This window comes from Aegilops tauschii, chromosome 4 (assembly GCF_002575655.3).
Source record: "Aegilops tauschii subsp. strangulata cultivar AL8/78 chromosome 4, Aet v6.0, whole genome shotgun sequence".
In the NCBI taxonomy this organism is placed as follows: Eukaryota; Viridiplantae; Streptophyta; class Magnoliopsida; order Poales; family Poaceae; genus Aegilops; species Aegilops tauschii.
Window position 1 is genome coordinate 472,240,566 of NC_053038.3, and position 25,580 is coordinate 472,266,145.

At 46.7% G+C, this 25,580-nt stretch overlaps 1 non-coding gene across 1 annotated transcript; it reads left to right on the forward strand.

The window, feature by feature from the left end:
* Nucleotides 1–6,943: 6,943 nt before the first annotated feature.
* On the forward strand, nucleotides 6,944–7,026 carry TRNAY-GUA (transfer RNA tyrosine (anticodon GUA)). Its single transcript has one exon. It is a non-coding gene; the product is annotated as a tRNA-Tyr (tRNA).
* Nucleotides 7,027–25,580: the final 18,554 nt, after the last annotated feature.

The window sequence follows — 25,580 nt, forward strand, 5'->3', positions numbered from 1 at the left end:
TCCTAAATTAGTTTCGAAAATGCATGTTCGCCCCTCGGGTGTGTATCTCTACAGGGTGCCCACGGTGGGCCGGCCCACCCTGGGATTTTGGGTCGTCCCAGGCCCCGATTCCCCTCTGTTCTGCTACGCGCTTTCGATCTCTACTCGCCCCCAGCCGCCTGCCTCGCCGGCGACTTGCCGTCCCCGGACGGCATGACTCTAGGAGGAGACACCGGACTAACAGGAGGCCAGGAGCCGCTCGCCCAACAGCGTCACCGCTGCCCGGGCGCGCCGCCGTGCCTACCTTCTCAGTCCGTTCAGGGCTCAGGCGTGCAGCACCCACCAAGCCAACCCGATTTATCCTGAGATACGTCCTCAACACTCAGCAGCCACTCCTCATCACCCATTTTCTAATTGATTCATTACTCATTAGGCAGGACTGTCATTAGGGTTTGTTGTGTGCTCAGTGCTACCTACACTTAATGGTTCAGATGTATTTCGGTAATCTTTAGTACCTCTAAAGTTCACAGGGTTTTCAAAATTCCGGCCCTCGAAACAGAAACTAGTCATTTTGGATTGTTGGTCGTAGTGACATTGACCCAGATTACTACTGCAAGCCAGGTTTGCTGACAATTTTACTTGTCTTTCTTACTCATTCGATATAATATCCAATTATTCACGTCGATTAGTTGCAAACAATAAGTGCTATACAAACTTCTTCATTCAGATTTTGGATGGTCTCTTACTGCAGTTACAATTCTGCATACTTGTCCTAGTAAGCTCGCAAGTAAATGATTGATTCACTACATCTATGCTTGCCTTGTCATATTTGTTGTCAATATTCTTTTAGGGTGGACCACCCTGTTTCTAAATACTGGAACCGTAGACATGAGTGAATAGTATTTCTCTATGTGATCTCTTCCATCATGTGTGGGTAACGAACACTGCATTGTATAGAAAGAAAGTGTCATTTCCAGCTTTTACATAGGTTTCGATCTTTTACATGGAATACAATCTGCCTACTTGCTTTGTGTCGCACTACCAACACTCCACCCTTGAAGCTAAACATTAAGCCACTCATAATTGCTTAGTTTATTTGTTAAAATACGAATTTCATATGATTCTAATGTTCCTACTTCAGTTTTGAAATGTGTGCCTGCCTGTTATAGAGACATAAGAGGTTTGTATTTCTGTGTGTGGTCTGGTCAGCACGGTTGGGAGGTGAACTTTGCATATGCAGGGGTTTATAGGGAGACACTCTCCGAGTTGAATCCGCAATGCATTCCATAGATAATCTGACTACTTTTTATGTTTTCATGAATCTCAGATTCTGAACAGCATCATAATGATTATGAGCTTGCGCGCATGAAAAGAATAAAGCAGAACAATGCCATGGCTGTCAAACTTGGCATTAAGGGACTGAAATCAAGTCTGGATGCAATGCAATGCGAATGCTCTCCACCTACAGATTCATGCTCAGAATATGATCCTAACAGTGATCCTAAGCTAGAGGGAGACCTAAGTCAATGTAGCTCCCTAGTGGAGGAGTCAGAGGAAGATGCCCTATCTTATTCACCCATCAAGGTACTTGCTCTAACTTTCCAAGTTTACATTGCTCGCACATATCTTGCAACTGATGCTTTGCATTGCTTCTACTTTGTTGAACTGCCATTAGCTTAGTTTACACATCGTGTATGTGAATACGCCCTGCCTATCCATTTTCAGTACATATTCCATCTACCATCATACCATATTTATCCATTCAAATGTTGTTCTTGTGTATCAGACGTTCAAAAGGAAGAGGGCGATTGCTGATCGTGGAGGAGCACAAGCAAAGTATTTGGAAAAGGTAGTGGCACCTGATAAATCAAATAGCCCATTAGGTGTAGTTGCCATATCACCTGACCCACAAAATACCCCAACTCTAGCAGACTCTAGCCCTACTACACTGGTCATTTCTGATGCCCCAACTCAGCAGATCCCAACTGCAGCAAACAGTATGATTATGGCAGTTGACATAGCACCAGCTGTACGACGCAAAACCCCCATTCCAGCAAAGAGTACACCAAATCCATTTGCCAAATCCCTTTTCAAACCAGAGAGAGCCCCAATTGCAGCAAATAGGACCCCTGTTCCATTTCTTCCCAGTTTAGAAGACGAAGCTTATGTTGTTGTCAGGAACTTTGTGCGCATCTTTCCTTCATGGAAAGATTATACCGCAGACACAGAACAATGGACAACTGCGTGCTGGGGGATTAGCAGGGGATTTTGTCGTAAAGGAATTACGGAAATGGAAAAGGGACTTCAAAGCTCAGAAGAGACGGTCCCACTTCTATTCCAGTCTTCCTCCGCAACTTACGCATAAGTAATGTACTAATGTTATTCATGGTCATTACTGCATATGTTTCTGCTGACAGAAGACACAAGATTTCATTCTTTTAAATAGGCGAGGAGCAAACTGGATTGTGATGACGAGCAAGGGTTGGTTGCGCTTTTCAAGCACTCGTTGATGAAGTATCGTTCCTACCTGAGGCAAGCGCACTTCGATGGCAAGCCTCTGAACGAAATTTCTGTAAAGTCTCCTGTGCTACATTTATCCGACGGTGACTGGAATAATCTTGTTACACATTGGTCTCGGCTGCAGCGTAAGGTACTGTCTATGATATCACATCACAATTTGAACTACATTTCTGCATTTGCCTTAATGTCTCACTTGTACGAAAACTGTTAGCAGAAGAACATTCGTTCTCAAGGGACCACAGAATCTCGCAACTATACTGCACACTGCATTGCTCTTGTGAGTACCTCTTGCCCTGTATGACCATACTTACTTTCATAGCTGTTTGATTATGTAGCATCACTGCACATGTTAGCCTCGTAATCGTCCATTTGGTGGACATTATAAGATCTGTATGGACTCTTACATAAATTTAGAATCAACCCAATGCTTTTGAAGAGGTTTAGCTCTGCAGTCCTCTTGTAAGGACTGAACATGGTCTATCATTGTACTTACATTAACAGCTACTCCCTCTGTCCCATAATATAAGAACGTTTTGTACAGTACACTAGTGTTCAAAACACTCATGTATTATGGGAAGAGGGATTGGTTCATTTTGTAGCATTCTGCATCTTATCTCCCTCGCCCACCATTTACTAAAAAAGATCAGATCTATATTTAATCTTACCAACAAGTAGAATACACAGACAATGCCAGTGCAGAAGTGTAGCCCATTGCTCTTGTCAGTACATTTTGTCCTGTAACGCTTGTACTTCCAGGGATTGGTAGTTGATTATGTAGCATCAATCTGCATCTTATCTTCATTATCCTCTATCCCTTCCAGTATTATCATATCTATAATTACTCTCTACAAAATGTAGAGTACAGGCAATGCTTATGAAGAAGATTTTGTGCTGAAATTCTTGAGTTATCCTTCCCTTGACATGGAGAAGGGCATTATAAAGCCGGTGTTAACTGTTAATGTAAGTCAATCCTTCTAAAGCCTTTATCCTCAACTGATGTTTAATTTGCTCATACTCCCTATCGTTTACTGCTGTTTAGTTTGCTGTTTCTACCAAAATGCATGTTCGTAAGAACCGTAAGTTCTAAGTTTTACTTGTAAAACCAAATTCCTTATTCATACCATGCACATTACTTAATACTCCCTATATGTATGCTTGTTTTTGTGGATCTATAATCCAGTGGGTGGTGAAGCAGCCCACGTTTGCACCTTGTCATCTCCTGTTTTATCTTACTGATGTGGCTGATGATATGAACAACATGCTATGCACATTATCCAAAATAGATACAATGATTTTCTTTGCCCTTCATCTATGCTTGTTATGTTGACATGGTAATCCAGTAGTGTGGTGAAGCTCCCCGCATTATGAACAATGCCAAATTATGCTATTGATATTTTGAACTTACTCTTTATTTTCTAATTTGAAATTGGATAGAATTGACAGAACAGTTATCATCTTTGTTTATACACGTGCAAAACTTGTCATCTCTCTGCTTTGTTTCAGGGTGATATGCCTGATGGCATGCACAAGTCTGCTGAAGGCTATGAGACAAACCCAACATATATTGCAGCAAAGAAGGCAAAACATCTTGAAGATAGCGGGACAACCCCAAAGTCTTGTCTTGATGCAGTGTTCAAGTTACTTGAGACTAACAGTCAGACAAGCTCACAGAATTCGTTGTCTGAATCAGTTCGACTTCTTCAGTCCCAAGTTCTAGCAGAAAGGCATTCTGCAACTCAACTTCTACTTGAAGTCCTATCTCTCAGAAAGATTGCGGAGAACACCAATGAGAACCTCATCGCTAAACAGCTACACCTGGAAGCTGTGACCGACATGCTAGGCCGGTCTCACAGCCTTGCTCAGCAGCTTGCGCAGCAGTTCCCCCGCAAGGCTAACCTTTCTTGAACTGTCTTGGAAGTGGTCTCGGTTCAGTATTATTTTGTTACGCTGCAATGGTGCCCAGTTTTTGTAATCTGCTTCTTCGTTGCGCTTTATGATCACTGGTGGCGAACTTCGATGCCCAGTGGATGTAATATACCTTAAATCCTTTATTGTATAGTGTAGGTTTATTCTTAGTTACTATGCCATAATTTCTTTATTGTATAGAGTAGGTTTGTTCTTAATTCCTACTAGTTACTGCCATCATTCGCTATCTGAAAAAAATCAGATGTAGTCGACCGGACCGAAACATTCGACTCTAACGGGCCAGGTTTTTAGCGGGCCACAATTGGGCCGGCCTGCATCTTTCTTGGGCGCGAATGATTGGGGCCTTCACACATTGCGCCAGGCCCAAACTTACACCGGCCTATATTTTACTTGGGCCTTTTGTCGACCCAGCGCTTAGTTTGGCCCAGGTAGCGTTGGGCCATTAACAGGCTGAATATTGTACTGGCCTATTACGGCCGAGATGAAACCACGGGCCTTTAGCAGGCCAAAATGCATGTTGGGCCTCAATTTTCACTAGTCGTCGACGGGCCTTCAGCAGGCCGAAATATAGACCGGGCCGTTTTGGGCCCAGTTAGCTCACGGGCCATTACCAGGCCGAAACATATCTCGGGCCTTAGTTGGCCCACTGATATCATGGGCCTTTAAGAGGCCGAAAGTTTAGCACAGGCATCAACGGGCCGAATTACGCGACAGGCCTTTGACAGGCCCAAAGTCACGTTGGGCTTAATTGTTGCCACCTTTTGCACGGGCCGTTATTGGGCCCGATGTCCCGTCGGACCATATATGGCCCATGGGCAGCACGGGCCATTCCCAGGCCGAAAGTCACACCAGGATGAAATGGGCCCATGTCTACATCAGGCGTCTAACAGGCCGAAAGTCACTGGGCTGTAGTTGGGCCCAAATATTCGGCGAACAATTAACGGGCCAGATCTGGCTTCGGGCCGCAAATGGGCCCAAATATTGGGTGAACAATTAACGGGCCAGATCTGGCTTCGGGCCGTAAATGGGCCCAAATATTGGGCAAACAATTAACGGGCCAGAACTGGCTTCGGGCCGTAAATGGGCCTTTATTAAGCAGGCCGTTATTGGGCTGGCCCACTAGTACCTGATTAAGTTCTACGGGCCTTTGACTGGGCCGGCCTTTTAACCTATATGGGCCTCTGTTGGGCCCAGCCACGTGTCGACGTATCATAGGCATGTCTCCTCCAATGGACGGGCGACATCTGGCCCACTTACGAGCTGACATGTGTTCCCTTCGGCCAATCAGAATTTTACACGTGGAAATTTCCCATTGGTCAGGGCTGTTAACGGGTTATCGGATGCAAAATCTGACCCGATAGCTTAACGGTGTTCCGTTACGGTGGATGCCACGTGTCGGTCACCCTTCATGAAAGAACTTCTGTGACGCGCGATTTATCGTCATGGAAGTGGACACTTCCGTGATGATAATTTTGGTAATGTCATGAAACACTTCTACGACAGCACATGTATGACTATCTTGATTCTGTTATAAATTTGTCATGGATGTACATGCATGACAAAAAATGCGACCTACTGTGACAAACACGTATCATCATGGAAGTGTATTTTTTTTGTAGTGCAAGTCATCATCATCCTGCAGATCAATGTCTAAATCAACAATTTGTGGAATGTAATCTTCATCTGAATCCTGCACTACTGAACAACCAACTGTGTCTGCTGCATCCATGTCCAAAAATCTACAGGATTTCCTGGCCCTAAACCAAAACTGAGATGAAAGGTAAGTAGTTCCAGGCTGGGGTGGACTTGGTATGAAATCATCTTCTTCTGACTCTGCTACACTTTCTGACTCTGCTTCATCTTGCTCATGCTCTTGATCATGCTCATGCTCTTGATCATGCTGAGGCAGCTCCTGTTCCACTTGAGGGAGCTCAGCCTGCTCCTGTTCCACTAGAGTGAGCTGAGCCTGCTCCTCTTGCTGCTGTTGTGTCTGCTCTGCTTGCTGCTAGTGTGCATTATCCTTCTTTGGCCTAATGCCACTGAACCTGACAATTGGAGGATCCTCATCATCAAAGTGGACTTGTACAATATAAATATATGATCTCATGCTCTCATCATGATCAAGGAATATCTGTTGGAAGTGGTTGCCATTCAGAACACAATCCTTCATGTTTTCTGGCATAGTGTTGTCCCATGTTGGCTACGACGAACTAATAAGTTTCTCTTCTTGTCACCTTCTTTAAGCCTTTCCTTCTGCTTCCATCGAGAAATATATATAGATAAGCTTGGAGAAGCGCATCCGTTTTCTTGCTTGATTTTTATACGATTTTTTGAGCAACTAGCGCGAAAGCCGTTGCGCGTTAGCGCATCCGTTTTCTTGCTTGATTTTTATACCTTATTTATTCTCCCGGAACTAGCAAATCTAATAGTTCCATCTGCTCTTCTTAACTTAAGAACGAAGGCCGCCATCCTTCTTATTCAGGAACCCTTTGTTTGAGGAGGGCGTATCCCCGGGAAGGGGAGAGTGGCCGAGCGGTCAAAAGCGACAGACTGTAAATCTGTTGAAGGTTTTCTACGTAGGTTCGAATCCTGCCTCTCCCACTTGTTGTAGACTTAAGAGAAGAGAAAGTAGGCGGAAGCCTAGGAGGGCCAACCGAGCGAAGCTCTTTTTGCATTCTGTTCCGTCTAGAACATAAGATGAAACATATGGCATGTTAATAAAAATGTGTGAAAAAAAAGTAACCAGTGGAAAAGCATAACAAAGTAAGTAAGTTTATGTGTGAAAAAACATACTTGATCTCTCTTAATCCATTCTTATAGACTGTCAATCCAGGAACACACCAATAAGCCCTGATCCAGCCCTCAAACTCATATCCAATTTCCTCCACTAGACTGGCAACAACATTAGGTGTCCTATTATCTATGTCACAGTAATCATACCAAATGGAGTGACCTTTGTGATAATCCCTATGCTCGCCAGCACACAGAAAGTAGCCACCATGTATGACCTCAACAGAGAAGTGGTTGCTTAAGGGTCCTGCAAAACAATCAATTTGAAAAAGTTCAGACATTTCAGACTACAGAAAGGTTCAGACATTTCAGACTACAGTTCAGACATTCATACTTTTTTACTTTTTCAGAAAGAAAAACAGATATTCATGGCTCCAATTAACAAATGTATGATCTTACAGGTAGAAAAGCAACCATTTTTGGTAAATCTGACACAATGTAATTGCAAATTAAAACAATTTTTGGTCCAATTAACACTCTGACACTAAAAGCAAACTTTACTGCTTAAACCCTAGACCCCTGGAACCATGACAAATTGGGGGGAGAAAGAACCCTAACCACTACAGATCTCTGCAAACATGGCCATCTACTGCAAAACCCCATGACGCAGCCCTATTTTTGGCCTACCACAAAGTTCTTCAAGAAACTGCTAAAACCCTACCACCCCACACCCAATCCGTCAGAGAGTAGAACGAACGCCCAAACCCTAGCTCGTACGTGCAATTGATGCGACCAAGAACTCGTTACGGGAGCTAAATTGGACAGATCGAGCAAGGGAGCTGCTGGCGACGGCGACGTACGGTACAGGGGCGGCGAGGCATCATCACGACGACGCGAAGGAGCAAGAGGCACGTCGCGCAGGCCCCTCCCGAACGGCGCGGACGGCGGCGGCTCAGCGTCCGACGACGTGCTCATGGAGCCGTCGTCGACGCCGACGAGCAAAGGCACTACCTCGGTAGCGACGACGAACAGAGAGGGTGCGGGAGCAGAGAGGGTGCGGGAGGGAGGAGACAGGTGCGGGAGGGTGCGAGCGGGTGCGGTCCGACTAGCTGCGCGAGCGTTTAATGGTCAGGTGCTGGCGCATTTGCAAAAAAAACCGAACTACTCGTATTAACCCCCCCCCCCCCCGACCAGGTGCTACACAGGTGGCGGTTAAAGCCTAGCTGGCAACGGCTGACTCGGTCAAGTCAGCGAATACGTAGCTCAATTCATATATACGGACCAAAGTGAACCCTCTGCGCAAGTACATGGACTGTAGTTCGGGTATTTTGAAGTAGTGGTACTAAAGTGTCAGCCGGCTCAAGTTTTGTGACCTATGATGAATTTTTCTCTTCCAGCAGTCACCTTTGGGCGATGTGTTGAAATCTTTAAAGGATTTGTCCTTAAAGAAGGACTCACAGCCGAACTATGTTTGGTTCGAGCTAGAGGCGGATGATGGGGAATTTTTCTTCCCAACCGCCACCCACTTCATAGCCACTGTCGATGACTTAACCGACGTGCTTGATTATGACTCCGAAGACATCGACGGTATGGACGACGATGCTGACAAGGAGCAAGGCCAAGACCCGCCATTCACTAGACGTTGGACGGCCACCTCTTCGTACGATGTGTACATGGTTGACACACCTAAAAAAGCTAGCGACGACGACAAAGAAGACCCAGTTGCGAATAAACCTCCTGAGACACAGTCCAAACGCCGGCGCCCTAAACGCCGTTCTAAGCCTCGTCGCTCAAAATACGGCAACACTGGCACCAGAGAAAATAGTACTCCGGGTGACGCCGAAAACAATGAAGACCCTGTCGGGGCCGCATCCGAACAGAAGGAATAAGACAACGGGCAAGATAACCCTGATAAACAGGCCATGCCCAATGACTCAGATGATGATAGTTATCATCCAGTCTCCGAGGATGATGAGAGCCTCGGCAATGAGGACTTCATCGTGCCTGAGGCACCCCTCGAGCAGGAGCGCTTCAAACGCTAGCTCATAGCCACTGCAAGAAGCCTGAAGAAGAAGCAGCAGCAGCTCCAAGCTGATCAAGACCTGCTCGTTGACAGGTGGACAGATTTCCTGGCAGCCGAAGAATACGGCGTCGAGCGCCCAGCCAAGAGTTACCCAAAGCGCAGACTGCTACCTTAGTTCGATGAGGAGGCACCAGATCCCATACCTCCCTCACGCAATGCGGACCGACCACCACGCGGTCGGGATAGTGCGGCGGACCGACCACCCCGCGGTCAGGATAAAACGGCAACTCATGCCGAACAACGGCCCGCCCCACCGCCTCGCAAAAACAGGGACAGAACAGCTCGGGACCATACATACGACCTTCGGCAGGATCTGGACAGTAGAGCAGGACAAACCAGATCAATATACGGATCGTGAGGACGCTTCCCGACTCGGGATGACAGCTACCTATTCGGACGTGACGAACCTAGTCACACCCGGGCCGATAACCGCAGACGGACTTCATCGGAGGCGCTCCGTGACGCGGCCCGATATAGAGGCGCCGCATACCCTCTCTGCTTCACAGATGAGGTGCTAGATCACGAATTCCCCGAGGGGTTCAAGCCCATCAATATTGAATCATACGACGGAACAACCGATCCCGAAGTATGGATTGAGGACTTTATTCTCCACATCCACATGGCCCGTGGAGACGACCTCCACGCCATCAAATACCTCCCACTAAAGCTCAAAGGGCCAGCCCGACACTGGCTAAATAGCCTGCCTGAAAATTCCATTGGCAGCTGGGAGGACTTGGAAGAAGCCTTTCTTGACAACTTCCAAGGTACATATGTCCGGCCACCCGATGTCGATGACTTAAGCCACATAGTTCAACAACCTGGAGAATCAGCCAGAAAATTCTGGACTAGGTTCCTAACCAAAAAGAATAAGATCGTTGACTGTCGGGATGTCGAAGCCCTAGCGGCCTTTAAACACAGCATCCGTGACGAATGGCTAGCCCGCCACCTCGGCCAAGAAAAGCCGAGGTCCATGGCAGCCCTCACGGCACTTATGACCCGCTTTTGAGCGGGAGAGGATAGTTGGCTGGCTCGCAGTACAAACACAGCCAACGAAGCAGCTCCCCCCCCCCCCCCGAGGCCAAAAACAGCACCGGCAAGCTCCGGCGCAACAAACATAAACGTCGAAGCAATGGCGATAACACCGATGACACTACAGTTCATGCCGGATTCAGTGGCTCCAAGTCCGGCCAGCGAAAGAAGCCCTATAAAAGGAACGGCGGAGGACCATCCAGCTTGGATCGCATACTCGATCGTCCGTGCCAGATACATGGCACCCCAGACAAACCAGCCAACCATACTAACAGAGAGTGCCGAGTCTTTAAACAAGCCAGCAAGGTAAACAGCGGAAACAAGGAAGGGGAATCGCAGAGCGAGGACGATGACGAGGAACCCCGGCAGCCGAACACTGGGGGCAGAAGAAATTCCTGCCTCAAGTCAAAACGGTGAACATGATATATGCTACACACATCCCCAAAAGGGAGCGCAAGCGCGCACTCAGGGACGTCTATGCAGTAGAGCCAGTCACCCCAAAATTCAACCCATGGTCATCATTCCCGATCACCTTTGATAGTCGTGATCATCCAACTAGCATCTGTCATGGCGGTTCGGCCGCATTGGTACTCGACCCAATCATCGACGGATTTCACATGACACGAGTCCTAATGGACGGTGGTAGCAGCCTCAGCCTGCTCTATCGGGATACAGTACACAAAATGGGCATTAATCCCTCACGAATCAAGCCCACGATAACTACCTTCAAAGAAGTTATACTAGGCATAGAGGCCCGTTGTACGGGCTCAATCACGCTGGAGGTGGTCTTCGGTTCCCCGGATAACTTCCGAAGCGAAGAGCTAATATTCGATATCGTCCCCTTCCGCAGTGGCTACCACGCACTGCTCGGACGAACCACATTATGCGGTGCCACATTATGCTTATCTCAAGCTCAAGATGCCCGGTCCACGCGGCGTCATTACAGTAAATGGAAACACGGAACGTTCCCTCCATACAGAGGAGCATACCGTAGCCCTAGCAGCAGAAGTACAGAGCGGCCTTCTCAAGCGGCACCATAATCCGGCCGCCGAGCCCGTGGAAATCGTTAAGAAGGTCCGGACCACACTGCAACAGGGCAGCTCGGTTCGTCAAGAGCTGAATTAGTAAATTCGGCCTCCGTCCCAACCCTGATGAGGAAATGGCATCCGTACCGCGCGTACATAACTACGCACTCAAAACCCCATGGGTACTGACGGAGGCATAACTCGCTCGCGATCCACAGTGCAGCTTGACCGACCCTGGGATTCGCACGCCTTTACTTTTCCTTTTTATTACGAGTTTTTTCTCTTTTCGAGGTCTATGCGGATGACCCACTTGCAGAACACACCAAGGAGGCAAGGAGCTCTGGCATACAAGGGAATCCCCAGGTGGTCTCTACTAAACGATTGCCATATTTGTTTTACATACCCGCACGCAGCTCGCCCTTGGTTGCGGCATGTTAAATAGCTTTACTTGCTTATCGCATTACTTGCACAAAGTACGCCCCGACGTACTAATTACATCACAATGGTGAATAAATGGTGGCATCAGCTTATTACTTAATTATCTTGTTTCCTCACCTTTGTATATATTACTTATTGCACACGTACACCATGGTACGTATTACTACGCCAGGGGCTTCATTACACCCCGCATTACGGCAATAAAAGTCCGAACACTTTTCCAGTACAGTTCGGCACCCCGAACTTATAGCATTATATGCATCGGCTCCGAATCATGTCTTTGGTCAATAGTTGGGTTGCCCGGCTCCTGTGCTTACTACCTTACGTTCCACTATATCGGCTAGGGTAGTAAAGGGAGAACTACTGCGATTGTGTCCCGGTTCTTCCGGACGAGCACCTCAGTAGAGAAAGCCGAAAACTGATTGTCATGGTGCGGCGAGAGCTGGTCAGCTGTTCGAGAGGTTCCAAATCGTTAGAGATTTTTTCCGCTTCTTGCGAAGAATCGGTTCCTCCGATTAGGCGTGTACAACGCCCCTAGTTCGGCCTTCCGAATACCAGGGGCTTCGCCAACTTTCTTAATTGTAAAACTCATATGGCTAAGTGAGGGCGGTAAAGGCCGCATAGTCTGATTGCCTTGTTCGTTGCGCTAAAGACCTCCTTTAAGGACCAAAATGTGGAGTAAAGAGTGTTTAGATTTATCTCGAACACCCCCGTACTATCTACGTGGGGGTAGAAGCCGACGACTGGTCAACCCTCAGATTTCATAAACGGCCGCACAGGAGGTAAAATGTAAATCGCAAGCATTATAATACATAACATCATTGTTCCATATTACAGGACGGGATAATACAAATGTTCTCATGGGAATATGACATCCTTCGAACATTGCTCCGCCACAAGGCGGGACCCCTCTAGGACACCATCAAAATAGAGCTCGGGTCGACGATGCTCCTTTCCCTCCGGCGGCCCCTCGGTCATCAGCTTCTTGGCATCCAGCTTTGCCCAATGCGTCTTGACGCGGGCAAATGCCATACGCGCACCTTCAATACAGGCCGACCGCTTCACGGCTTCGAGCCGCGGACAGGCACTTACAAGCCGCTTAACAAGTCCGAAGTAGCTGCTAGGTATAGGCTCGGTAGGCCACAGCCGGACTATCAGGTCCTTCATGGCTAGCTCTGCCAACCTGTGCAGCTCGACCAACTGCTTTAGCTGGTCGATGAAGGGCACCAGATGTTCGGGTCCAAGATATTGGGACCAGAATAGCTTCTCCGTAGACATCCCTTATTCGGCTCTATAATGCTCGGCAGCATCTGATATACTGCGCGGCAGATCCATAAACGCCCCTGGAAAACCCAAATTCGGATAAGTACAAGGAACGTTTCTTCTACATACTTGCTTTGCATGGTGAAAGACTTACCCGCCGCAATCTTCTTGGCCGCCTAAATTTCCTGGAGGGCGTTCTGGGCTTCGGCTCGTGCATCCTTTGCGCTCTAGCGGGCCTTCGCCAGTTCGGACTCTTGCGCCTTACAAACGTGCTCCAAGGACTCAAATCTCTCGATCGCGCCCTGGAGCTGTTGCTGCGCCTCGCCAACCCGGGCCTCGTGCTTTTCGCGTGCGGCGCGTTCCTTGGCCACTTTGTCCTCGACCTCGGCTAACGCCTTCTTGAGGGCTGCCACCTCGGTCGTGGCCCCTAATAAAGTTTATGACACCTTAGTCCGGACGGACTATTCATTTTTTCTTAAAATGTACCCGCAGGTTACCACATACCTTGGCTATCCTCCAGCTCCTTCCTCACGAGGCCGAGCTCCTCCTCGGCCCACTCCAGTTTCCGCTTCAGTCCGGAGACCTCTGCAGCATGAGCGGTGGCAGCCTGCAGTGATACCTGCTTATTCACATAGATAACTTATGTTAGACTCCTGGGATATTTCTTCTTGATCCTCTGTTCGGCTTTTTCTTCCCGAACGCCAAACAGAGCATCAGGGGCTAGTGTCTATACTGTGATATTCTTCCTACAAACACATTACTTACCTCAAAGCCCGATAGAAGGCTAGTGCAGGCTTCGGTCAGTCCGCTTTTGACGAACTGAACCTTCTCTATTACCGTGCCCATAAGGGTGCGGTGTTCATCCACAATAGAGGCGCCTCGTAGCGCCTCCAGTAGATTATCCGGTGCCTCTGGTTGGACAGAGGTCACCGGCGGAACAGGCACATTCCCTCCTTTTGGGGAATGCCGTTCGCTGGACTCCGGAGCCGCGTAGATCTCCGAAATGGTATCTGGCTCAGGTCCGAAGGGAGCTCGGCCCCCGTCACCAGCCCCCATAGGGGCTTTTTCCCCCATGTGTCCGGCGACTAAGGGATCGTCCTGGGGCGCCACCCCGACGATCTCCGGAGGCTCCCCCCGGTCGGGGAAGGTCTTTTGCGACACCACCTTGTCGTCACCCTTGGGAGAGACGGAATGCGCAGGTGGCGGAGACATGCTAGCCATCTCCTTCGAGTCTAGCGATCCCTCTGTCGAGGATCGCGGGGAGCCATCGCGTGCCGGACTGCAATGACAAGGTTTGAGACATATCAATATTACAAAACCGGGAAAGCCAGACATTTTTGGATTCTGGTACTTACGAGGCGGCCTGAGGCTTGGTCCGGCGAGGTCGCTCCGGACTGCTATCAACATCCCACGCGGGGTTATCCGCGAGGGAGCCTTTAACCCTCTTAGACGCCTTCACCACCGAGTTCGTGGGGGCCGCTTTCTTCTTCCTCCCCACTTCAGTTGGGGAGTCGTTTTCTTCTTCCTCTTCGTCGTCCTTGTCAGCGGACGAAGAGGAAGTCTCGCTTTCGGACGTCACGTCCGGAGTGACTTTTCGGCGAAGGCCTTTCTTGGCCCCTTTGGCCGCCTTCTTGGCCGTCTTCTCCGGCACCTCATAAGGTGCAGGGAAAAGCATTCTCGTCAGTAATGGGAATTCTTGGTATTCGGGCAGCGGAGCCGGATAGTTAATCTCCTCTGCTACCTTGATCCAGGCCTGAAAACAGGGGAAGGAAAGCTTAGGCTTTCTCCCAAAATATGCTAGTAGAGGGTACTCCTTGAAAACATTAAAAGAACTTACCGAGTTAGCCTGGCGTTTTAAGCTAAGCCCGCGGTCTTCGGTCATGGGCGGTGGCGTCTCGCCGGCCTTGAAGAGCACTTTCCAGATTTCTTCGTGCATCGTGCCGAAGAGCTCTAGTAGCGTCTGGTGCTTGGCCGGATCGAACTCCCACAGATAGCAAGTCCGGCGTTGGCACGGAAGGACCCGACGAACGAGCATGACCTGCACCACGTTGATGAGCTCTATCTTCCTGTCTATCATATTCTGGACGCACGTTTGGAGCCCAGACAGCTCGTCCGGGGGACCCCAGGTTAGGCCCCTCTCTTGCCAGGAGGTGAGCCGCATCGGGATTCCGGATCAGAATTTGGGGCCACCGCCCAGTTGGCGTCGCGTGGCTCGGAGATATAGAACCACCCCGATGGCCACCCCTTCACCATCTCCGTGAATGTGCCCTCGGGCCAGGTAACGTTGGGCATCTTGCCCAGCATGGTGCCTCCGCACTCTGCTTGTTGGCCGCTCACCACCTTCGGCTTCACATTGAAGGTCTTCAACCATAGGCCGAAATGAGGCGAGATGCGGAGAAAGGCCTTGCACATGACAATGAATGTCGTGATGTTGAGAATGAAGTTAGGGGCTAGGTCATGAAAATCTAGCCCGTAGTAAAACATCAATCCACAGACGAAGGGGTGAAGAGGGAAGCCCAGCCCGCGGACGAAATGTGTAAGAAACACAACCCTCTCATGGGGCTCTGGAGTAGGGACGATCTGTCCCTTGGCCGGGAGTCTGTGGGCGATCTCCTTGGCCAGATATCCGGCCTCCCGGAGCTCCTTGATATCCCTCTTCGTAACGGAGGAGGCCATCCACTTGCCTCCAGCCCCGGATCCGGACATCTTTGGAGTGCTTTCTCGGACAAGGGAAAAGCTAAAGACTTGGGCGCTGGAGCTCAGGGACGGAAGGGCTGAGGAGGAACCGAGGTGTGGGTGAAGAAAGGGAATTCTTATCCCCTTATAAAGGCCATGAATATCAAGCGCCTCCCCACTCGCCTTAAACTCGCCTATTTCCAAGAGCTGTGCGAACGGCACGGTTGGGTCACCCACGCCCGCATTGATGAGAATCCCACAATAAGGGGACACGATCTCTGCTTCGACAGGACGTGCCAATGGCAACCGCGTCTCGAAATGCGGGGCGGCAGACGAAAAACGGTTCGCAAATTGTGGCCGGTCAGGCGTGATGTCATGCTGCAAAAAAGTTGTCAGCGGATGGAACTCGTGTAAAAATATATTCTCTGTACAGTTGTGTATGGTGTGTGTGACAGGTCCGGATACTATCATCGCATCCGAAGACTATCTTGGAGTTCGAAAAAGGGGAACCTGCCTTGCAATGCCGAAGACAATCTACGCGCCGGACTCCTCGTCATTGAAGCCAGGTTCAGGGGCTACTGAGGGAGTCCTGGACTAAGGGGTCCTCGGGCGTCCGGCCTGTTATCCATTGGGCCGGACTGATGGGCTGTGAAGACATGAAGGCCGAAGACCGTACCTGTGTCCGGATTGGACTCTACTTGGCGTGGAAGGCAAGCTTGGCGGCTGATTATGAAGATTCCTTCTTATGTAACCGACTCTATGTAAACCCTAGATCCCCCTGGTGTCTATATAAACTGGAGGGGGTAGTCCGGAAAGGACACGTTCACATTACCATAGTCATATAGGCTAGACTCCTAGGGTTTAGGCATTATGATCTCGTGGTAGATCAACTCTTGTAATACTCATATTCATCAAGATCAATCAAGCAGGAAGTAGGGTATTACCTCCATAGAGAGGGCCCGAACCTGGGTAAACATCGTGTCCCCCGTCTCCTGTTACCATCGATCCTAGACGCACAGTTCGGGACCCCCTACCCGAGATCCGCCGGTTTTGACACCGACAATGCGCGCCTCCACCTGGCCGCTGCCTCCTCTCTTCACTAGGGCCCATGAAGGCCCATTAACCCCCTGGGGGGTTCCGGTAACCTCCAGGTACTCCGGAAAATGTCTGAACCCTTTCGAAACCATTCCCGTGTACAAACATAACCTTCCAATATATCAATCTTTATGTCTCGACCATTTCGAGACTCCTCGTCATGTCCGTGATCTCATCCGGGACTCCGAACAAACTTCGGTTCATCAAATCACATAACTCATAATACAAATCGTCATCCAACGTTAAGCGTGCGGACCCTACGGGTTCGAGAAATATGTAGACATGACCGAGACACATCTCTGGTCAATAACCAATAGCGGAACCTGGATGCTCATATTGGCTCCTACATATTCTACAAAGATCTTTATCGGTCAAACCGCATAACACCATACGTTGTTCCCTTTGTCATCGGTATGTTACTTGCCCGAGATTCGATCGTCGGTATCATCATACCTAGTTAATTCTCGTTACCAGCAAGTCTCTTTACTTGTCCCGTAATGCACCATCCCATAACTAACTCATTAGTCACATTGCTTGCAAGGCTTATAGTGATGAGCATTACCGAGAGGGCCCAGAGATACCTCTCCGATACACAGAGTGACAAATCCTAATTTTGATCTATGCCAACTCAACAAACACCACCGGAGACACCTGTAGAGCATCTTTATGATCACCCAGTTATGTTGTGACGTTTGATAGCACACAAGGTGGTCCTCCGGTATTCGGGAGTTGCATAATCTCATAGTCAGAGGAACATGTATAAGTCATGAAGAAAGCAATAGCAATAAAACTAAACGATCATTATGCTAAGCTAACGGATGGGTCTTGTCCATCACATCATTCTCTAATGATGTGATCCCGTTCATCAAATGACAACGCATGTCCATGGTCAGGAAACTTAACCATCTTTGATTAACGAGCTAGTCAAGTAGAGGCATACTAGGGACACTCTGTTTGTCTATGTATTCACACATGTACTAGGTTTCCGTTTAATACAATTCTAGGATGAATGGTAAACATTTATCTTGATATAGGGAAATATAAATAACAACTTTATTATAGCCTCTAGGGCATATTTCCTTCAATATTTTGTTCTAAGTATCGAGTTGTAATTTTTGAGTTGTAAGTAAATATAAGTGTGATGATCATCATTATTAGAGCATTGTCCCAGTGAGGAAAGGATGATGGAGACTATGATTGCCCCACAAGTCAGGATGAGACTCCGGACGAAAAAAAAGAGGCCAAAAAAGAGGAGAGGGCCCTAAAAAAATTGAGAGAAAAAGATAGAAGGGGCAATGCTAGTATCCTTTTACCACACTTGTGCTTCAAAGTAGAACCATGATCTTCATGATAGAGAGTCTCCTATGTTGTCACTTTCATATACTAGTGGGAATTTTTCATTATAGAACTTGGCTTTGTATGTTCCAATTATGGGCTTCCTCAAATTGCCCTAGGTCTTCGTGAGCAAGCGAGTTGGATGCACACCCACTTAGTTTCTTTTTGAGCTTTCATAAACTTATAGCTCTAGTGCATCCGTTGCATGGCAATCACTACTCACTCACATTGTTGGGCATCTCCATAGCCCGTTGATACGCCTAGTTGATGTGACACTATCTCCTTCTTTTTGTCTTCTCCACAACCACCATATTCTATTCCACTTATAGTGCTATGTCCATGGCTCACGCTCATGTATTGCAAGAAAGTTGAAAAAGTTTGAGAACATAAAAAGTATGAAACAATTGCTTGGCTTGTCATCGGGGTTGTGCATGATTTGAATATTTTGTGTGATGAAGATGGAGCATAGCCAGACTATATGATTTTGTAGGGATAAATTTCTTTGGCCATGTTATTTTGAGAAGACATGATTGCTTTATTAGTATGCTTGAAGTATTATCATTTTTATGTCAATATTAAACTTTTGTTTTGAATCTTATGGATCTGAATATTCTTGCCACAATAAAGAAAATTACATGGATGAATATGTTAGGTAGCATTCCACATCAAAAATTCTGTTTTTATCATTTACCTACTCGAGGACGAGCAGAAATTAAGCTTGGGGATGCTTGATACGTCTCCAACGTATCTATAATTTTTTATTGTTCCATGCTATTATATTATCTATCTTGGATGTTTTATATGCATTTATATGCTATTTTATATGATTTTTGGGACTAACCTATTAACCTAGAGCCCAGGGCCAGTTTCTGTTTTTTCCTTGTTTTTGAGTTTCACAGAAAAGGAATATCAAACGGAGTCCAATTGACCCGAAAATTTACGGAGATTATTTTTGGAAAATATGAAAATAGTGGAATGAAAAGATATCTGAGAGGAGCCCCGGGGCCACCACAAGGGTGGAGGACGCCCCCTAGGGTGCGCCCCCCGTCCTTGTCGTCACCTCGTGGGCCCCCTTGACATGTTCCCGATGCCAACACCTCCTATAAATCTCAAAACCCTAGAATAGAACAGAGATCGGGAGTTCCACCGCCGCAAGCCTCTGTAGCCACCAAAAACCAATCGGGACCCTGTTCCGGCACCCTGCCGGAGGGGGAAATCATCACCGGTGGCCATCTTCATCATCCCGACGCTCTCCATGACGAGGAGGGAGTAGTTCACCCTCGGGGCTGAGGGTATGTACCAGTAGCTATGCGTTTGATCTCGCTCTCTCTCGTGTTCTTGATTTGGCACGATCTTGATGTACCACGAGCTTTGCTATTATAGTTGGATCTTATGATGTTTCTCCCCCTCTATCTTCTTGTAATGGATTGAGTTTCCCTTTGAAGCTATCTTATTGGATTGAGTCTTTAAGGATTTCAGAAAACTTTATGTATGTCTTGCATGTGCTTATCTGTGGTGACAATGGGATATTCACGTGATCTACTTGATGTATGTTTTGGTGATCAACTTGCGGGTTCTGTGACCTTGTGAACTTATGCATAGGGTTTGGCACATGTTTTTGTCTTGACTCTCCGGTAGAAACTTTGGGGCACTCTCTGAAGTTCTTTGTGTTGGTTTGAGAAGATGAATCTGAGATTGTTATGCATATCGTATAATCAAACCCGCGGATACTTGTGGTGACATTGGAGTATCTAGGTGACATTAGGGTTTTGGTTGATGTGTGTCTTAAGGTGTTATTTTAGTACATACTCTAGGGCTGTTTGTGACACTTATAGGAATAGCCAAATAGATCGATCAGAAAGAATAACTTTGAGGTGGTTTCGTACCCTACAATAATCTCTTCGTTTGTTCTCTACTATAGTGACTTTGGAGTGAGTCATTGTTGCATGTTGAGGGATCTTCATATGATCTAATTATGTTATCATTGTTGAGAGAACTTGCACTAGTGAAAGTATGAACCCTAGGCCTTGTTTCCTAGCATTGCAATACCGTTTTCGCTCACTTTTACCACTTGCTACCTTGCTGTTTTTATTTTTTTTTTCATATTACAAAGACCTATATCTACTATCCATATTGCACTTGTATCACCATCTCTTCGCCGAACTAGTGCACCTATACAATTTACCATTGTATTGGGTGTGTTGGGGACACAAGAGACTCTTTGTTATTTGGTTGCAGGGTTGTTTGAGAGAGACCATCTTCATCCAACGCCTCCCACGGATTGATAAACCTTAGGTCATCCACTTGAGGGAAATTTGCTACTGTCCTACGAAACTCTGCGCTTGGAGGCCCAACACGAGTCTACAAGAAGAAGGTTGCGTAGTAGACATCAAGCTCTTTTTTGGCGCCGTTGCCGGGGAGGTTAGTCCCTGAAGGTATATCTTTAGATCTTGCAATCAAATCTTTTAGTTTCTTGTTTTATCACCAGTTTAGTCGATAAAATAAACCTACAAAAAATGGAATTGAGGTTGCCTCATATGCTTCATATTTTTAATATCTTTCGTGAAAACGATGGAAAGGAAAATTATGCCCAATTGATAGAAGAAGAATGCAATAAAATGTTTGGCACTAAATATTTGTATGATGAGCATGATTGCAATGTTGTTAGTATGAATTCTTTGAATATCCACGATGCTTATGATATGCAAAGGCCCAAGCTTGGGGATGCTATGTTTGATGAGAATGACATGTTTGAGAATTTATTTGCTGCAATTAATGTTTGTCCCAAGCTTGGGGATGCTATGTTTGATGAAGATGATATTTTTTCTCCCCCAAGTTTTGATGAGCAAATTTATTTTGATGATAGCATGCCTCCTATTTATGATGATTATATTGATGAAAATGGGTTTGGAAGAGTGTCAACTCTAGGTACTAATGATCCCACTATTTTGGAGGGTGTTGAATCTTATAATATTTATGAAAGTGGATTTGGAGAGGTCATGACTTTATTTAGTGATGAATTCACTATTTCGGAAGAGGTTCCAATTGATTATGAGAACAAAGTTGCTATCTATGATGATTATTGTGATGACATGTATGCTATAAAAAATAATGATAACCATGAAACTTGTCATCATGATTTTAATTTTCAATTGGATTATGCCTCACATGATAGTTATTTTGTTGAGTTTGCTCCAACTACTATTCATGAGAAGAATTTCGCTTATGTGGAGAGTAGTAAAATTTCTATGCTTGTGCATCATGAAAATAATGCTTTATGTGATGGTTATATTGTTGAATTCATTCATGATGCTACTGAAAATTATTATGAGAGAGGAACATATACTTTTTCATATTGCAATAATATCATGTTTCCTCTCTATGTGTTGAAGTTGCACTTGTTTTGCCTTCCTATGCTCGTTGATGCTTGTTCCCATGAGTTGTTTGCACACAAAATCCCTATGCATAGGAAGTGGGATAGACTTAAATGTGCTAGTCATATGCTTCATGATTCTCCCACTATGTTTCAATTCTTATCTTTTATGTGAGCATCATTGAAATCATCATGCCTAGCTAGAAAGGCACTAAAGAAAAGCGCTTGTTGCGAGACAACCCAACATTTACCCCTACTGTTTTTGTGTGTTCAAATGATTAAGCTACTGTAGTAATCATGTTTTATAGCTTTTGTTTCAATAAAGTGCCAAGTAAAGCCTTTGGGATAGTGTGGATGAGAGTTGACTTGATTCTGTGCAAAAACAGAAACTTTTGCTCTCAGTCCAGGAATTTTTAAAATTCATTGGAACATGATTGAGATCTGAATTTTTACACAAGATTGATATACAAATTTCCCAGGTTGTCCTAATTTTTCAGAATGTTTGGAGTTACAGAAGTATGGAAAGTTTCCATATTACTACAGACTGTTTTGTTTTTGACAGATTCTGTTTTCTTTGTGTTGTTTGCTTATTTTGATGAATCTATGAGTAGTATCGGAGGGTATGAACCATGGAGAAGTTGGAATACAGTAGATATAACACCAATATGAATTTAGAATGAGTTCACAAAAGTTATTTTAGTACGAACTCTAGGGCTGTTTGTGACACTTATAGGAATATCCCAATAGATCGATCAAAAAGAATAACTTTGAGGTGGTTTCGTACCCTACAATAATCCCTTTGTTTGTTCTCCGCTATTAGTGACTTTGGAGTGACTCTTTGTTGCATGTTGAGGGATTGTCATATGATCTAATTATGTTATCATTGTTGAGAGAACTTGCACTAGTGAAAGTATGAACCCTAGGCCTTGTTTCCTAGCATTGCAATACCGTTTTCGCTCACTTCTACCATTTTCTACCTTGCTTTTTTATATTTTCAGATTACAAAAACCTATATCTACTATCCATATTACACTTGTATCACCATCTCTTCGCCGAACTAGTGCACCTATACAATTTACCATTGTATTGGGTGTATTGGGGACACAAGAGACTCTTTGTTATTTGGTTGCAGGGTTGTTTGAGAGAGACCATCTTCATCCTACGCCTCCCACGGATTGATAAACCTTAGGTCATCCACTTGAGGGAAATTTGCTACTGTCTTACAAAAACTCTGCTCTTGGAGGCCCAACACGAGTCTACAAGGAGAAGGTTGTGTAGTAGACATCACTTGGCTCGCAGGCATAGAAGTCGCCGGGCCTAGACGGTTTCAACGAGATTTTCTTCTGCTCTTGCTGGGAAACTATCATGGAGGACATCATGCTTGTGTTTGATCAGTTTCATAGGATGGCATAGAGAAATCTGGCCACTATAAACTTTACCATGATCGTCCTGATTGCCAAAAAGACAGAGTTGTTTCACTAGTAGACTACAGTCCGATAAGCATGATCTACTCCATTGCAAAACTGACCGCAAAATTTCTATCCATCAGACTGGCCCGTGTCATCGACACGCTGATCTTGCCGACTCAGAGTGTCTTCCTCAAGTCAAAGTGCATCCATGAAAATTTTATGTATGTCCAAAACCGTGTCAAATCTCTCCACCGAAAGTAGAAACACTACTAGAATTTTCGTATACACCGAGTGTCGGCGTCTTAGCCGAGAGCCAATACACGGGCACTCGGCAAAGTAAAGAACGCCGAGAGTCGCACTCGGCAAAGGGAGTAAGCCGGCAAACACACGACAATGTCGACAATATTGCTCGGCAAACAGGCTATACTCGGCAAAGGCACTATATGCCGAGGGCCATCTAGCCACACACGGCAAAGTTTTGCCACATGGCACATTCGGCGTCGACTAACGGCACGATTACGGTTGCAACTCTTTGCCGAGAGTGGCGCTCGGCAAAGATTTAGTCCCACCTCGCCTGCCGACTAGCAAAATGACCTGTTTAAATAGTTCAATAGTCCAACCGCAGAAAGCTTCGGTCTTCTCTCATTACTAAGAGTCCATACAGTCACTATGAATCTTCTAGTGGCTGTTACCCGAGAGTGGCTCTCGGTAAAGATAAGGTAACCATCAAAGTTTAGTCCCACCTCGCCCCCCGAGCAAGTCCTGCACCAGCTTAAATACCTTCATCTATTAGATTGTTACAAGCGTGGGTGTTCCTTGCACTCTATTTGGAGGATATGTAGGATGAGTATGATTTATCATTTGTATTCATCGTGTATATTCTTCAAGTGGAGAGCATGGATGGTTGATGTATTTTTTTGGATTTATCAGCCTATATTTTTTTCCACGAGCAAAATTTAATTTGTCCACTACATCTATTTCCAAATTTTCTCATGCAAAATACACAAGCTACACGCTGGCCACAAAGAAACCATGATTCTTTAAGTTTTGCCACAGGCTATACTCGGCTACCTGAGAGTGGCTCTCGCTAAACGAGCAGTTGCCGAGAGTTTGGACGCGTTTCGAGTAAGCCTCCCTTGAGGCCGCTTGTAAACCGCAGCGTCTCCGAGCTAGAATCTGGGTATCGAGAGGGAACGTGTCCGGTTTGTGCAGGAAGTCCTGGTCCTGTTGCTCCGTTGGCCTTGAAACTTCTCGTGCTCTAAGAGGGGGCAACCGCATGGCACGTGCAACGGCCTCGCATTTTTCGGGGACGCGCGCAATATTCAAGAAATTTATTGCTCTTGTAGGGTTTCATCGCCGGGAATTGCAAATCAGCAAGGTGGCACATGAAATCATGCCGGGTAGTGGCATGGGGAATCATTTGTGATGTCCTTGTGGCATTCCTACGCCTTGCACAGATGAGGGAGGGTCATGCCCTGCCACCGGGTTACCAAAAGTACCTCGGTGTCATTCCTGATGCAACCGTTGAAATCCTTGGAAAATTGTACGATGGTAGGATTGCTTGGGATCTGGGACGGTGTCATCACAGGGCCTCTGTAGGGTGTGGTAAAAGTTTGGACGCGTTTCGAGTAAGCTTCCCCTGAGGCCGCTTGTAAACCGTAGCGTCTCCGACCTAGTATGTGGGTATCAAGAGGGAACATGTCCGATTTTGTGCAGGAAGTGCTGGTCATGTTGCTCTGTTGGCCTCGAAACTTCTCGTGCTCTAAGAGGGGGCAACCGCATGGCACGTGCCACGGCCTCGCATTTTTCGGGGACGCGCACAATATTCGAGAAACTTATTGCTCTACTAGGGTTTCATCGCCGGGAATTGCAGATCAGCAAGGTGGCACATGAAATCATGTCGGGTAGCGGCATAATCATTTGTGATGTCCTTGTGGCATGCCTACGCCTTGCACAGACGAGGGAGGGGCATGCCCTGCCACCGGGTTACCAAAAGTACCTCGATGTCATTCCTGATGCAACCGTTGAAATCCTCGAAAAATCGTACGATGGTAGGATTGCTCGGGATCTGGCACGGTGTCACCACAGGGCCTCTGTAGGGTGTGGTAAAAGTTTGGACGCGTTTAGAGTAAGACTCCCCTGAGGCCGCTTGTAAACTGCAGCATCTCCGAGCTAGTATCTGGGTATCGAGAGGGAACGTGTCCAGTTTGTGCAGGAAGTGCTGGTCCTGTTGCTCCATTGGCCTCAAAACTTCTCATGCTCTAAGAGGGGGCAACCGCATGGCACGTGGCACGGCCTCGCATTTTTCGGGGACACGCACAATATTCGAGAAATTTATTGCTCTGGTAGGGTTTCATCGCCGGGAATTGCAGATAAGCAAGGTGGCACATGAAATCATGTCGGGTAGCGGCATGGGGAATCGTTTGTGATGTCCTTGTGGCATGCCTACGCCTTGCACAGACGAGGGAGGGGCATGCCCTGCCACCGGGTTACCAAAAGTACCTCGGTGTCATTCCTGATGCAACCGTGGAAATCCTCGAAAAATCGTATGATGGTAGGATTGCTCAGGATCTAGCACGGTGTCATCACAGGGCCTCTGTAGGGTGTGGTAAAAGTTTGGACATGTTTCGAGTAAGCCTCCCCTGAGGCCGCTTGTAAACCGCAGCCTCTCCGAGCTAGTATCTGGGTATCAAGAGGGA